The sequence below is a fragment of the Schistocerca cancellata genome, unplaced genomic scaffold, assembly GCF_023864275.1.
Source record: "Schistocerca cancellata isolate TAMUIC-IGC-003103 unplaced genomic scaffold, iqSchCanc2.1 HiC_scaffold_631, whole genome shotgun sequence".
Taxonomy (NCBI): Eukaryota; Metazoa; Arthropoda; class Insecta; order Orthoptera; family Acrididae; genus Schistocerca; species Schistocerca cancellata.
This window is the reverse complement of record NW_026046642.1, coordinates 68722-83071: the sequence shown is the minus strand read 5'-3', so window position 1 is coordinate 83071 and position 14350 is coordinate 68722. Positions and strand designations below refer to the sequence as shown.

The 14350-nt window shown below is 49.9% G+C and overlaps 17 non-coding genes across 17 annotated transcripts; 6 read left to right on the top strand and 11 right to left on the bottom strand.

Annotated features, from left to right (window-relative positions):
* Positions 1-454: 454 nt before the first annotated feature.
* On the bottom strand, positions 455-526 carry Trnap-cgg (transfer RNA proline (anticodon CGG)). The gene has a single exon. It is a non-coding gene; the product is annotated as a tRNA-Pro (tRNA).
* Positions 527-761: 235 nt separating this feature from the next.
* On the top strand, positions 762-834 carry Trnav-uac (transfer RNA valine (anticodon UAC)). The gene has a single exon. It is a non-coding gene; the product is annotated as a tRNA-Val (tRNA).
* Positions 835-1438: 604 nt separating this feature from the next.
* Trnap-ugg (transfer RNA proline (anticodon UGG)) lies at positions 1439-1510 on the bottom strand. Its single transcript has one exon. It is a non-coding gene; the product is annotated as a tRNA-Pro (tRNA).
* Positions 1511-3137: 1627 nt separating this feature from the next.
* Trnap-cgg (transfer RNA proline (anticodon CGG)) lies at positions 3138-3209 on the bottom strand. Its single transcript has one exon. It is a non-coding gene; the product is annotated as a tRNA-Pro (tRNA).
* Positions 3210-3444: 235 nt separating this feature from the next.
* On the top strand, positions 3445-3517 carry Trnav-uac (transfer RNA valine (anticodon UAC)). Its single transcript has one exon. It is a non-coding gene; the product is annotated as a tRNA-Val (tRNA).
* Positions 3518-4121: 604 nt separating this feature from the next.
* Positions 4122-4193, bottom strand: Trnap-ugg (transfer RNA proline (anticodon UGG)). Its single transcript has one exon. It is a non-coding gene; the product is annotated as a tRNA-Pro (tRNA).
* Positions 4194-5821: 1628 nt separating this feature from the next.
* Positions 5822-5893, bottom strand: Trnap-cgg (transfer RNA proline (anticodon CGG)). Its single transcript has one exon. It is a non-coding gene; the product is annotated as a tRNA-Pro (tRNA).
* A 235-nt stretch (positions 5894-6128) lies between these two features.
* Positions 6129-6201, top strand: Trnav-uac (transfer RNA valine (anticodon UAC)). Its single transcript has one exon. It is a non-coding gene; the product is annotated as a tRNA-Val (tRNA).
* Positions 6202-6805: 604 nt separating this feature from the next.
* On the bottom strand, positions 6806-6877 carry Trnap-ugg (transfer RNA proline (anticodon UGG)). Its single transcript has one exon. It is a non-coding gene; the product is annotated as a tRNA-Pro (tRNA).
* Positions 6878-8491: 1614 nt separating this feature from the next.
* Positions 8492-8563, bottom strand: Trnap-cgg (transfer RNA proline (anticodon CGG)). Its single transcript has one exon. It is a non-coding gene; the product is annotated as a tRNA-Pro (tRNA).
* A 235-nt stretch (positions 8564-8798) lies between these two features.
* On the top strand, positions 8799-8871 carry Trnav-uac (transfer RNA valine (anticodon UAC)). Its single transcript has one exon. It is a non-coding gene; the product is annotated as a tRNA-Val (tRNA).
* Positions 8872-9475: 604 nt separating this feature from the next.
* On the bottom strand, positions 9476-9547 carry Trnap-ugg (transfer RNA proline (anticodon UGG)). The gene has a single exon. It is a non-coding gene; the product is annotated as a tRNA-Pro (tRNA).
* A 1625-nt stretch (positions 9548-11172) lies between these two features.
* Trnap-cgg (transfer RNA proline (anticodon CGG)) lies at positions 11173-11244 on the bottom strand. The gene has a single exon. It is a non-coding gene; the product is annotated as a tRNA-Pro (tRNA).
* A 235-nt stretch (positions 11245-11479) lies between these two features.
* On the top strand, positions 11480-11552 carry Trnav-uac (transfer RNA valine (anticodon UAC)). Its single transcript has one exon. It is a non-coding gene; the product is annotated as a tRNA-Val (tRNA).
* Positions 11553-12156: 604 nt separating this feature from the next.
* On the bottom strand, positions 12157-12228 carry Trnap-ugg (transfer RNA proline (anticodon UGG)). The gene has a single exon. It is a non-coding gene; the product is annotated as a tRNA-Pro (tRNA).
* A 1615-nt stretch (positions 12229-13843) lies between these two features.
* Positions 13844-13915, bottom strand: Trnap-cgg (transfer RNA proline (anticodon CGG)). The gene has a single exon. It is a non-coding gene; the product is annotated as a tRNA-Pro (tRNA).
* Positions 13916-14150: 235 nt separating this feature from the next.
* On the top strand, positions 14151-14223 carry Trnav-uac (transfer RNA valine (anticodon UAC)). Its single transcript has one exon. It is a non-coding gene; the product is annotated as a tRNA-Val (tRNA).
* Positions 14224-14350: the final 127 nt, after the last annotated feature.

The following is a 14350-nucleotide window of genomic DNA, read 5'->3' as shown; positions in this document are numbered from 1 at the left end:
GCGGCGCGCCGGTGCCGGCGGCGGCCTGGCTGGGCTGCTGGTGCCTCCATGTAGAGCTGCCGCCGAGCCCAGGCACCGTGCCGCTAACGAAGCGATTGCCTTTGGTGACATCTTTTGCAATAACGACTGCGCGAATCGACGGTATCTCGTAAGGAAAGAAAGAGCAGCAGCTGCCGCCGAGCCCAGGCGCCGTGCCTAACACGCAGAAGGTCCCCGGTTCGATTGCGGGCGGAAACCCGTTTTCGTCGCACTCAGCAAGACACTTGCTACGATCTCTGCAGTGACCACTTAAATCAACTTCAAACGTTCCACCAGCAGGGTGCACATGGCTCAAATGAAACATGAAACTGTTTCAGAACTGGTTGTCGGATTTTAGCGCTGACTTGGAGGCCTGGAAATGCGCGAAACAGCCGCCGCCATGCGATTTGTTACCACACCGTTGTACAAAACGCAAGGGCTCGTCCGGGATTTGAACCCGGGACCTCCTGCACCCGAAGCAGGAATCATACCCCTAGACCAACGAGCCTGTCCGTTCCGAAAACGCACTGCATGTGAATGACGCCACCTTTGATGGTCTCACCCTGTAGGGCTGCAGCTCACCCAGCGTTCTCCCTGTCTGTCGCGGTTGGATTGTTTTCATCGACGTCTTTTACTATAGGAACTTCACGAATCGGAGGGAGCTCGTAGCCGATGCCCTTGCTAACACAGAAGAAAAACTGTTGCTATTACGAGTCTCCGGGTGGTACACGAAAAGAACCGTCGTTTCCGTGGTGTAGCGGTTATCACGTCTGCTTTACACGCAGAAGGTCCCCGGTTCGATCCCGGGCGGGAACACAACAATTTTAATCTATATTTCGGGTTTCATTTCCGAGATGACCTCACGTCCGCGTATGCAGAGACAAGCAATGTCGTATGCTAGACGGATAGGGCGTCATTTTACTGTCAAATACTGTTGCTCTCTTATTGCACCGGTATTTGGTAACTGGGAACGCCCCTAGCTCCATTATGGCTGGCAAAATTTATAATCCGGTTCTTCAGGGCTACTTCAAGTGCGCTTGCTACTGGCTTTCCTGAGCTCACCCTACTCGCCTTGTCACAGCTCTGTCAAAGTGTGATGCTAACTAATAATGAGAAACTCTTGGCCACTCTCAATCTTACATGCCACCACCCCTTTGTTGTTGCCGTCGTTAGTAAGATGAGGGTAGACTGTCGCACAATTAAGCTTAATCTCCACTCACGGTGCACATATTCCGCAAAGACAACCTTGTTTTCCGTTGCATGCAAAATTACCGTCTGCGTTTCTACCGAATTCCACCTACGTACTTTACTGGTGCCGCATTCTTGTTATATTCACGTGCTATAACAGGCGTCTACTCTTCATTGAGGAGCTGCAACCGGGGCTGAGTTCCACCTACTCTTCAGCACGGTCAAAATGGCAGGGCTCGTCCGGGATTTGAACCCGGGACCTCCTGCACCCAAAGCAGGAATCATACCCCTAGACCAACGAGCCACCTGCCTGGAGCAGTCAAGTTAATCCCAGGTAGTGGACCTCACAGGGAACACAAACTTTTACGTGAATTCGCAAGATAAACGCTTTCTGCAGGCAGCACTCACCACTGATGAGAAGAATATTAAAGGCAACGAATAAAAAGCGAAATAACTTCATCGAACACTGCTTATGAACAGCCGGCAGTGCCTCAGTTTCGGTATGCGGTTTCTCAGGGTTAAGAGAAGGCGAATGCACTAAACAAAAGAACATCGGGAAACCAAGCACCAACTCATAACGAAAAGATTGCACAATATACTGCAAGTAAAATTTTCAGAAGACGGATACTAAAGACGCCGCAGACAAAGGAATTATTCTATGCAGTAACGATTATCTAGGAAGCGTAAATTGCATGTGCTGCTCCACCACACAACTTCTTTTGATACTGTTTTACTTATTCTAAATTTTCATTGCCTGATCGTCTCTAGAATACTGTGTGGTATCACCTGGTTTCCAACAGCGATAGTAGTAAGTAAATCGACTACAAAGTCTTTCAAAGTAGGTCAGACACCAAAAAAAAAAAAAAAAAAAAAAAAACGGAGCTGCGCGTAGCTCATGTCATTCTGCTTTCAAAGGTGAATCAGCGGCTGGGAGTAGTGGCGTACTCCTGTAATCCAAGCTACTGGGAGGCTGTTGTGTGGGAGAGATCTGGAAACAACTACAGATTCGGCCGTTCCATGAGCTCAGGAATGGCCGCGATGCCTTCATCGAGCTCTGCAGATCGACATATGACAGCGTGGAAATTTCGGCGAGCGGTGGCTAAGGGTTTAGAGAAGCCAAACGCACTAAACACAAGAAAGTCGGGAAACCGAAGCTCATAACGAAAAGATTGCGGAATGCAGTGCGGAAGCAAAACTTCGAGAAGACCAACTCTGAAGCCATCGGCGCGCTAGGAATTATTCCTCGCAAGAAGCGATCATGTAGGAAGAGCGAGCCGAGGGTGTCGCTCGACCACACAATAAATTTTTGCTTAATCCAAATTTGCAATACCGGTTCGACACTAGAATACTGCGATAGTAATAAGCACGTCGACTGCAGTGTCATTTAGGGTAGTGAGTCAGACATGGGGAGGATATAAGGCGGGTGGAATATGCAGCGGCAGGGGGCATTGCAGGGCGGGCGCCGACTTCTTGCGCTGCGGCGCGCCGGTGCCGGCGGCGGCCTGGCTGGGCTGCTGGTGCCTCCATGTAGAGCTGCCGCCGAGCCCAGGCACCGTGCCGCTAACGAAGCGATTGCCTTTGGTGACATCTTTTGCAATAACGACTGCGCGAATCGACGGTATCTCGTAAGGAAAGAAAGAGCAGCAGCTGCCGCCGAGCCCAGGCGCCGTGCCTAACACGCAGAAGGTCCCCGGTTCGATTGCGGGCGGAAACCCGTTTTCGTCGCACTCAGCAAGACACTTGCTACGATCTCTGCAGTGACCACTTAAATCAACTTCAAACGTTCCACCAGCAGGGTGCACATGGCTCAAATGAAACATGAAACTGTTTCAGAACTGGTTGTCGGATTTTAGCGCTGACTTGGAGGCCTGGAAATGCGCGAAACAGCCGCCGCCATGCGATTTGTTACCACACCGTTGTACAAAACGCAAGGGCTCGTCCGGGATTTGAACCCGGGACCTCCTGCACCCGAAGCAGGAATCATACCCCTAGACCAACGAGCCTGTCCGTTCCGAAAACGCACTGCATGTGAATGACGCCACCTTTGATGGTCTCACCCTGTAGGGCTGCAGCTCACCCAGCGTTCTCCCTGTCTGTCGCGGTTGGATTGTTTTCATCGACGTCTTTTACTATAGGAACTTCACGAATCGGAGGGAGCTCGTAGCCGATGCCCTTGCTAACACAGAAGAAAAACTGTTGCTATTACGAGTCTCCGGGTGGTACACGAAAAGAACCGTCGTTTCCGTGGTGTAGCGGTTATCACGTCTGCTTTACACGCAGAAGGTCCCCGGTTCGATCCCGGGCGGGAACACAACAATTTTAATCTATATTTCGGGTTTCATTTCCGAGATGACCTCACGTCCGCGTATGCAGAGACAAGCAATGTCGTATGCTAGACGGATAGGGCGTCATTTTACTGTCAAATACGGTTGCTCTCTTATTGCACCGGTATTTGGTAACTGGGAACGCCCCTAGCTCCATTATGGCTGGCAAAATTTATAATCCGGTTCTTCAGGGCTACTTCAAGTGCGCTTGCTACTGGCTTTCCTGAGCTCACCCTACTCGCCTTGTCACAGCTCTGTCAAAGTGTGATGCTAACTAATAATGAGAAACTCTTGGCCACTCTCAATCTTACATGCCACCACCCCTTTGTTGTTGCCGTCGTTAGTAAGATGAGGGTAGACTGTCGCACAATTAAGCTTAATCTCCACTCACGGTGCACATATTCCGCAAAGACAACCTTGTTTTCCGTTGCATGCAAAATTACCGTCTGCGTTTCTACCGAATTCCACCTACGTACTTTACTGGTGCCGCATTCTTGTTATATTCACGTGCTATAACAGGCGTCTACTCTTCATTGAGGAGCTGCAACCGGGGCTGAGTTCCACCTACTCTTCAGCACGGTCAAAATGGCAGGGCTCGTCCGGGATTTGAACCCGGGACCTCCTGCACCCAAAGCAGGAATCATACCCCTAGACCAACGAGCCACCTGCCTGGAGCAGTCAAGTTAATCCCAGGTAGTGGACCTCACAGGGAACACAAACTTTTACGTGAATTCGCAAGATAAACGCTTTCTGCAGGCAGCACTCACCACTGATGAGAAGAATATTAAAGGCAACGAATAAAAAGCGAAATAACTTCATCGAACACTGCTTATGAACAGCCGGCAGTGCCTCAGTTTCGGTATGCGGTTTCTCAGGGTTAAGAGAAGGCGAATGCACTAAACAAAAGAACATCGGGAAACCAAGCACCAACTCATAACGAAAAGATTGCACAATATACTGCAAGTAAAATTTTCAGAAGACGGATACTAAAGACGCCGCAGACAAAGGAATTATTCTATGCAGTAACGATTATCTAGGAAGCGTAAATTGCATGTGCTGCTCCACCACACAACTTCTTTTGATACTGTTTTACTTATTCTAAATTTTCATTGCCTGATCGTCTCTAGAATACTGTGTGGTATCACCTGGTTTCCAACAGCGATAGTAGTAAGTAAATCGACTACAAAGTCTTTCAAAGTAGGTCAGACACCAAAAAAAAAAAAAAAAAAAAAAAAAACGGAGCTGCGCGTAGCTCATGTCATTCTGCTTTCAAAGGTGAATCAGCGGCTGGGAGTAGTGGCGTACTCCTGTAATCCAAGCTACTGGGAGGCTGTTGTGTGGGAGAGATCTGGCAACAACTACAGATTCGGCCGTTCCATGAGCTCAGGAATGGCCGCGATGCCTTCATCGAGCTCTGCAGATCGACATATGACAGCGTGGAAATTTCGGCGAGCGGTGGCTAAGGGTTTAGAGAAGCCAAACGCACTAAACACAAGAAAGTCGGGAAACCGAAGCTCATAACGAAAAGATTGCGGAATGCAGTGCGGAAGCAAAACTTCGAGAAGACCAACTCTGAAGCCATCGGCGCGCTAGGAATTATTCCTCGCAAGAAGCGATCATGTAGGAAGAGCGAGCCGAGGGTGTCGCTCGACCACACAATAAATTTTTGCTTAATCCAAATTTGCAATACCGGTTCGACACTAGAATACTGCGATAGTAATAAGCACGTCGACTGCAGTGTCATTTGGGGTAGTGAGTCAGACATGGGGAGGATATAAGGCGGGTGGAATATGCAGCGACAGGGGGCATTGCAGGGCGGGCGCCGACTTCTTGCGCTGCGGCGCGCCGGTGCCGGCGGCGGCCTGGCTGGGCTGCTGGTGCCTCCATGTAGAGCTGCCGCCGAGCCCAGGCACCGTGCCGCTAACGAAGCGATTGCCTTTGGTGACATCTTTTGCAATAACGACTGCGCGAATCGACGGTATCTCGTAAGGAAAGAAAGAGCAGCAGCTGCCGCCGAGCCCAGGCGCCGTGCCTAACACGCAGAAGGTCCCCGGTTCGATTGCGGGCGGAAACCCGTTTTCGTCGCACTCAGCAAGACACTTGCTACGATCTCTGCAGTGACCACTTAAATCAACTTCAAACGTTCCACCAGCAGGGTGCACATGGCTCAAATGAAACATGAAACTGTTTCAGAACTGGTTGTCGGATTTTAGCGCTGACTTGGAGGCCTGGAAATGCGCGAAACAGCCGCCGCCATGCGATTTGTTACCACACCGTTGTACAAAACGCAAGGGCTCGTCCGGGATTTGAACCCGGGACCTCCTGCACCCGAAGCAGGAATCATACCCCTAGACCAACGAGCCTGTCCGTTCCGAAAACGCACTGCATGTGAATGACGCCACCTTTGATGGTCTCACCCTGTAGGGCTGCAGCTCACCCAGCGTTCTCCCTGTCTGTCGCGGTTGGATTGTTTTCATCGACGTCTTTTACTATAGGAACTTCACGAATCGGAGGGAGCTCGTAGCCGATGCCCTTGCTAACACAGAAGAAAAACTGTTGCTATTACGAGTCTCCGGGTGGTACACGAAAAGAACCGTCGTTTCCGTGGTGTAGCGGTTATCACGTCTGCTTTACACGCAGAAGGTCTCCGGTTCGATCCCGGGCGGGAACACAACAATTTTAATCTATATTTCGGGTTTCATTTCCGAGATGACCTCACGTCCGCGTATGCAGAGACAAGCAATGTCGTATGCTAGACGGATAGGGCGTCATTTTACTGTCAAATACTGTTGCTCTCTTATTGCACCGGTATTTGGTAACTGGGAACGCCCCTAGCTCCATTATGGCTGGCAAAATTTATAATCCGGTTCTTCAGGGCTACTTCAAGTGCGCTTGCTACTGGCTTTCCTGAGCTCACCCTACTCGCCTTGTCACAGCTCTGTCAAAGTGTGATGCTAACTAATAATGAGAAACTCTTGGCCACTCTCAATCTTACATGCCACCACCCCTTTGTTGTTGCCGTCGTTAGTAAGATGAGGGTAGACTGTCGCACAATTAAGCTTAATCTCCACTCACGGTGCACATATTCCGCAAAGACAACCTTGTTTTCCGTTGCATGCAAAATTACCGTCTGCGTTTCTACCGAATTCCACCTACGTACTTTACTGGTGCCGCATTCTTGTTATATTCACGTGCTATAACAGGCGTCTACTCTTCATTGAGGAGCTGCAACCGGGGCTGAGTTCCACCTACTCTTCAGCACGGTCAAAATGGCAGGGCTCGTCCGGGATTTGAACCCGGGACCTCCTGCACCCAAAGCAGGAATCATACCCCTAGACCAACGAGCCACCTGCCTGGAGCAGTCAAGTTAATCCCAGGTAGTGGACCTCACAGGGAACACAAACTTTTACGTGAATTCGCAAGATAAACGCTTTCTGCAGGCAGCACTCACCACTGATGAGAAGAATATTAAAGGCAACGAATAAAAAGCGAAATAACTTCATCGAACACTGCTTATGAACAGCCGGCAGTGCCTCAGTTTCGGTATGTGGTTTCTCAGGGTTAAGAGAAGGCGAATGCACTAAACAAAAGAACATCGGGAAACCAAGCACCAACTCATAACGAAAAGATTGCACAATATACTGCAAGTAAAATTTTCAGAAGACGGATACTAAAGACGCCGCAGACAAAGGAATTATTCTATGCAGTAACGATTATCTAGGAAGCGTAAATTGCATGTGCTGCTCCACCACACAACTTCTTTTGATACTGTTTTACTTATTCTAAATTTTCATTGCCTGATCGTCTCTAGAATACTGTGTGGTATCACCTGGTTTCCAACAGCGATAGTAGTAAGTAAATCGACTACAAAGTCTTTCAAAGTAGGTCAGACACCAAAAAAAAAAAAACGGAGCTGCGCGTAGCTCATGTCATTCTGCTTTCAAAGGTGAATCAGCGGCTGGGAGTAGTGGCGTACTCCTGTAATCCAAGCTACTGGGAGGCTGTTGTGTGGGAGAGATCTGGAAACAACTACAGATTCGGCCGTTCCATGAGCTCAGGAATGGCCGCGATGCCTTCATCGAGCTCTGCAGATCGACATATGACAGCGTGGAAATTTCGGCGAGCGGTGGCTAAGGGTTTAGAGAAGCCAAACGCACTAAACACAAGAAAGTCGGGAAACCGAAGCTCATAACGAAAAGATTGCGGAATGCAGTGCGGAAGCAAAACTTCGAGAAGACCAACTCTGAAGCCATCGGCGCGCTAGGAATTATTCCTCGCAAGAAGCGATCATGTAGGAAGAGCGAGCCGAGGGTGTCGCTCGACCACACAATAAATTTTTGCTTAATCCAAATTTGCAATACCGGTTCGACACTAGAATACTGCGATAGTAATAAGCACGTCGACTGCAGTGTCATTGGGGTAGTGAGTCAGGCATGGGGAGGATATAAGGCGGGTGGAATATGCAGCGGCAGGGGGCATTGCAGGGCGGGCGCCGACTTCTTGCGCTGCGGCGCGCCGGTGCCGGCGGCGGCCTGGCTGGGCTGCTGGTGCCTCCATGTAGAGCTGCCGCCGAGCCCAGGCACCGTGCCGCTAACGAAGCGATTGCCTTTGGTGACATCTTTTGCAATAACGACTGCGCGAATCGACGGTATCTCGTAAGGAAAGAAAGAGCAGCAGCTGCCGCCGAGCCCAGGCGCCGTGCCTAACACGCAGAAGGTCCCCGGTTCGATTGCGGGCGGAAACCCGTTTTCGTCGCACTCAGCAAGACACTTGCTACGATCTCTGCAGTGACCACTTAAATCAACTTCAAACGTTCCACCAGCAGGGTGCACATGGCTCAAATGAAACATGAAACTGTTTCAGAACTGGTTGTCGGATTTTAGCGCTGACTTGGAGGCCTGGAAATGCGCGAAACAGCCGCCGCCATGCGATTTGTTACCACACCGTTGTACAAAACGCAAGGGCTCGTCCGGGATTTGAACCCGGGACCTCCTGCACCCGAAGCAGGAATCATACCCCTAGACCAACGAGCCTGTCCGTTCCGAAAACGCACTGCATGTGAATGACGCCACCTTTGATGGTCTCACCCTGTAGGGCTGCAGCTCACCCAGCGTTCTCCCTGTCTGTCGCGGTTGGATTGTTTTCATCGACGTCTTTTACTATAGGAACTTCACGAATCGGAGGGAGCTCGTAGCCGATGCCCTTGCTAACACAGAAGAAAAACTGTTGCTATTACGAGTCTCCGGGTGGTACACGAAAAGAACCGTCGTTTCCGTGGTGTAGCGGTTATCACGTCTGCTTTACACGCAGAAGGTCCCCGGTTCGATCCCGGGCGGGAACACAACAATTTTAATCTATATTTCGGGTTTCATTTCCGAGATGACCTCACGTCCGCGTATGCAGAGACAAGCAATGTCGTATGCTAGACGGATAGGGCGTCATTTTACTGTCAAATACTGTTGCTCTCTTATTGCACCGGTATTTGGTAACTGGGAACGCCCCTAGCTCCATTATGGCTGGCAAAATTTATAATCCGGTTCTTCAGGGCTACTTCAAGTGCGCTTGCTACTGGCTTTCCTGAGCTCACCCTACTCGCCTTGTCACAGCTCTGTCAAAGTGTGATGCTAACTAATAATGAGAAACTCTTGGCCACTCTCAATCTTACATGCCACCACCCCTTTGTTGTTGCCGTCGTTAGTAAGATGAGGGTAGACTGTCGCACAATTAAGCTTAATCTCCACTCACGGTGCACATATTCCGCAAAGACAACCTTGTTTTCCGTTGCATGCAAAATTACCGTCTGCGTTTCTACCGAATTCCACCTACGTACTTTACTGGTGCCGCATTCTTGTTATATTCACGTGCTATAACAGGCGTCTACTCTTCATTGAGGAGCTGCAACCGGGGCTGAGTTCCACCTACTCTTCAGCACGGTCAAAATGGCAGGGCTCGTCCGGGATTTGAACCCGGGACCTCCTGCACCCAAAGCAGGAATCATACCCCTAGACCAACGAGCCACCTGCCTGGAGCAGTCAAGTTAATCCCAGGTAGTGGACCTCACAGGGAACACAAACTTTTACGTGAATTCGCAAGATAAACGCTTTCTGCAGGCAGCACTCACCACTGATGAGAAGAATATTAAAGGCAACGAATAAAAAGCGAAATAACTTCATCGAACACTGCTTATGAACAGCCGGCAGTGCCTCAGTTTCGGTATGTGGTTTCTCAGGGTTAAGAGAAGGCGAATGCACTAAACAAAAGAACATCGGGAAACCAAGCACCAACTCATAACGAAAAGATTGCACAATATACTGCAAGTAAAATTTTCAGAAGACGGATACTAAAGACGCCGCAGACAAAGGAATTATTCTATGCAGTAACGATTATCTAGGAAGCGTAAATTGCATGTGCTGCTCCACCACACAACTTCTTTTGATACTGTTTTACTTATTCTAAATTTTCATTGCCTGATCGTCTCTAGAATACTGTGTGGTATCACCTGGTTTCCAACAGCGATAGTAGTAAGTAAATCGACTACAAAGTCTTTCAAAGTAGGTCAGACACCAAAAAAAAAAAAAAAAAAAAAAACGGAGCTGCGCGTAGCTCATGTCATTCTGCTTTCAAAGGTGAATCAGCGGCTGGGAGTAGTGGCGTACTCCTGTAATCCAAGCTACTGGGAGGCTGTTGTGTGGGAGAGATCTGGAAACAACTACAGATTCGGCCGTTCCATGAGCTCAGGAATGGCCGCGATGCCTTCATCGAGCTCTGCAGATCGACATATGACAGCGTGGAAATTTCGGCGAGCGGTGGCTAAGGGTTTAGAGAAGCCAAACGCACTAAACACAAGAAAGTCGGGAAACCGAAGCTCATAACGAAAAGATTGCGGAATGCAGTGCGGAAGCAAAACTTCGAGAAGACCAACTCTGAAGCCATCGGCGCGCTAGGAATTATTCCTCGCAAGAAGCGATCATGTAGGAAGAGCGAGCCGAGGGTGTCGCTCGACCACACAATAAATTTTTGCTTAATCCAAATTTGCAATACCGGTTCGACACTAGAATACTGCGATAGTAATAAGCACGTCGACTGCAGTGTCATTTAGGGTAGTGAGTCAGACATGGGGAGGATATAAGGCGGGTGGAATATGCAGCGACAGGGGGCATTGCAGGGCGGGCGCCGACTTCTTGCGCTGCGGCGCGCCGGTGCCGGCGGCGGCCTGGCTGGGCTGCTGGTGCCTCCATGTAGAGCTGCCGCCGAGCCCAGGCACCGTGCCGCTAACGAAGCGATTGCCTTTGGTGACATCTTTTGCAATAACGACTGCGCGAATCGACGGTATCTCGTAAGGAAAGAAAGAGCAGCAGCTGCCGCCGAGCCCAGGCGCCGTGCCTAACACGCAGAAGGTCCCCGGTTCGATTGCGGGCGGAAACCCGTTTTCGTCGCACTCAGCAAGACACTTGCTACGATCTCTGCAGTGACCACTTAAATCAACTTCAAACGTTCCACCAGCAGGGTGCACATGGCTCAAATGAAACATGAAACTGTTTCAGAACTGGTTGTCGGATTTTAGCGCTGACTTGGAGGCCTGGAAATGCGCGAAACAGCCGCCGCCATGCGATTTGTTACCACACCGTTGTACAAAACGCAAGGGCTCGTCCGGGATTTGAACCCGGGACCTCCTGCACCCGAAGCAGGAATCATACCCCTAGACCAACGAGCCTGTCCGTTCCGAAAACGCACTGCATGTGAATGACGCCACCTTTGATGGTCTCACCCTGTAGGGCTGCAGCTCACCCAGCGTTCTCCCTGTCTGTCGCGGTTGGATTGTTTTCATCGACGTCTTTTACTATAGGAACTTCACGAATCGGAGGGAGCTCGTAGCCGATGCCCTTGCTAACACAGAAGAAAAACTGTTGCTATTACGAGTCTCCGGGTGGTACACGAAAAGAACCGTCGTTTCCGTGGTGTAGCGGTTATCACGTCTGCTTTACACGCAGAAGGTCCCCGGTTCGATCCCGGGCGGGAACACAACAATTTTAATCTATATTTCGGGTTTCATTTCCGAGATGACCTCACGTCCGCGTATGCAGAGACAAGCAATGTCGTATGCTAGACGGATAGGGCGTCATTTTACTGTCAAATACTGTTGCTCTCTTATTGCACCGGTATTTGGTAACTGGGAACGCCCCTAGCTCCATTATGGCTGGCAAAATTTATAATCCGGTTCTTCAGGGCTACTTCAAGTGCGCTTGCTACTGGCTTTCCTGAGCTCACCCTACTCGCCTTGTCACAGCTCTGTCAAAGTGTGATGCTAACTAATAATGAGAAACTCTTGGCCACTCTCAATCTTACATGCCACCACCCCTTTGTTGTTGCCGTCGTTAGTAAGATGAGGGTAGACTGTCGCACAATTAAGCTTAATCTCCACTCACGGTGCACATATTCCGCAAAGACAACCTTGTTTTCCGTTGCATGCAAAATTACCGTCTGCGTTTCTACCGAATTCCACCTACGTACTTTACTGGTGCCGCATTCTTGTTATATTCACGTGCTATAACAGGCGTCTACTCTTCATTGAGGAGCTGCAACCGGGGCTGAGTTCCACCTACTCTTCAGCACGGTCAAATTGGCAGGGCTCGTCCGGGATTTGAACCCGGGACCTCCTGCACCCAAAGCAGGAATCATACCCCTAGACCAACGAGCCACCTGCCTGGAGCAGTCAAGTTAATCCCAGGTAGTGGACCTCACAGGGAACACAAACTTTTACGTGAATTCGCAAGATAAACGCTTTCTGCAGGCAGCACTCACCACTGATGAGAAGAATATTAAAGGCAACGAATAAAAAGCGAAATAACTTCATCGAACACTGCTTATGAACAGCCGGCAGTGCCTCAGTTTCGGTATGTGGTTTCTCAGGGTTAAGAGAAGGCGAATGCACTAAACAAAAGAACATCGGGAAACCAAGCACCAACTCATAACGAAAAGATTGCACAATATACTGCAAGTAAAATTTTCAGAAGACGGATACTAAAGACGCCGCAGACAAAGGAATTATTCTATGCAGTAACGATTATCTAGGAAGCGTAAATTGCATGTGCTGCTCCACCACACAACTTCTTTTGATACTGTTTTACTTATTCTAAATTTTCATTGCCTGATCGTCTCTAGAATACTGTGTGGTATCACCTGGTTTCCAACAGCGATAGTAGTAAGTAAATCGACTACAAAGTCTTTCAAAGTAGGTCAGACACCAAAAAAAAAAAAACGGAGCTGCGCGTAGCTCATGTCATTCTGCTTTCAAAGGTGAATCAGCGGCTGGGAGTAGTGGCGTACTCCTGTAATCCAAGCTACTGGGAGGCTGTTGTGTGGGAGAGATCTGGAAACAACTACAGATTCGGCCGTTCCATGAGCTCAGGAATGGCCACGATGCCTTCATCGAGCTCTGCAGATCGACATATGACAGCGTGGAAATTTCGGCGAGCGGTGGCTAAGGGTTTAGAGAAGCCAAACGCACTAAACACAAGAAAGTCGGGAAACCGAAGCTCATAACGAAAAGATTGCGGAATGCAGTGCGGAAGCAAAACTTCGAGAAGACCAACTCTGAAGCCATCGGCGCGCTAGGAATTATTCCTCGCAAGAAGCGATCATGTAGGAAGAGCGAGCCGAGGGTGTCGCTCGACCACACAATAAATTTTTGCTTAATCCAAATTTGCAATACCGGTTCGACACTAGAATACTGCGATAGTAATAAGCACGTCGACTGCAGTGTCATTTGGGGTAGTGAGTCAGACATGGGGAGGATATAAGGCGGGTGGAATATGCAGCGACAGGGGGCATTGCAGGGCGGGCGCCGACTTCTTGCGCTGCGGCGCGCCGGTGCCGGCGGCGGCCTGGCTGGGCTGCTGGTGCCTCCATGTAGAGCTGCCGCCGAGCCCAGGCACCGTGCCGCTAACGAAGCGATTGCCTTTGGTGACATCTTTTGCAATAACGACTGCGCGAATCGACGGTATCTCGTAAGGAAAGAAAGAGCAGCAGCTGCCGCCGAGCCCAGGCGCCGTGCCTAACACGCAGAAGGTCCCCGGTTCGATTGCGGGCGGAAACCCGTTTTCGTCGCACTCAGCAAGACACTTGCTACGATCTCTGCAGTGACCACTTAAATCAACTTCAAACGTTCCACCAGCAGGGTGCACATGGCTCAAATGAAACATGAAACTGTTTCAGAACTGGTTGTCGGATTTTAGCGCTGACTTGGAGGCCTGGAAATGCGCGAAACAGCCGCCGCCATGCGATTTGTTACCACACCGTTGTACAAAACGCAAGGGCTCGTCCGGGATTTGAACCCGGGACCTCCTGCACCCGAAGCAGGAATCATACCCCTAGACCAACGAGCCTGTCCGTTCCGAAAACGCACTGCATGTGAATGACGCCACCTTTGATGGTCTCACCCTGTAGGGCTGCAGCTCACCCAGCGTTCTCCCTGTCTGTCGCGGTTGGATTGTTTTCATCGACGTCTTTTACTATAGGAACTTCACGAATCGGAGGGAGCTCGTAGCCGATGCCCTTGCTAACACAGAAGAAAAACTGTTGCTATTACGAGTCTCCGGGTGGTACACGAAAAGAACCGTCGTTTCCGTGGTGTAGCGGTTATCACGTCTGCTTTACACGCAGAAGGTCCCCGGTTCGATCCCGGGCGGGAACACAACAATTTTAATCTATATTTCGGGTTTCATTTCCGAGATGACCTCACGTCCGCGTATGCAGAGACAAGCAATGTCGTATGCTAGACGGATAGGGCGTCATTTTACTGTCAAATACTGTTGCTCTCT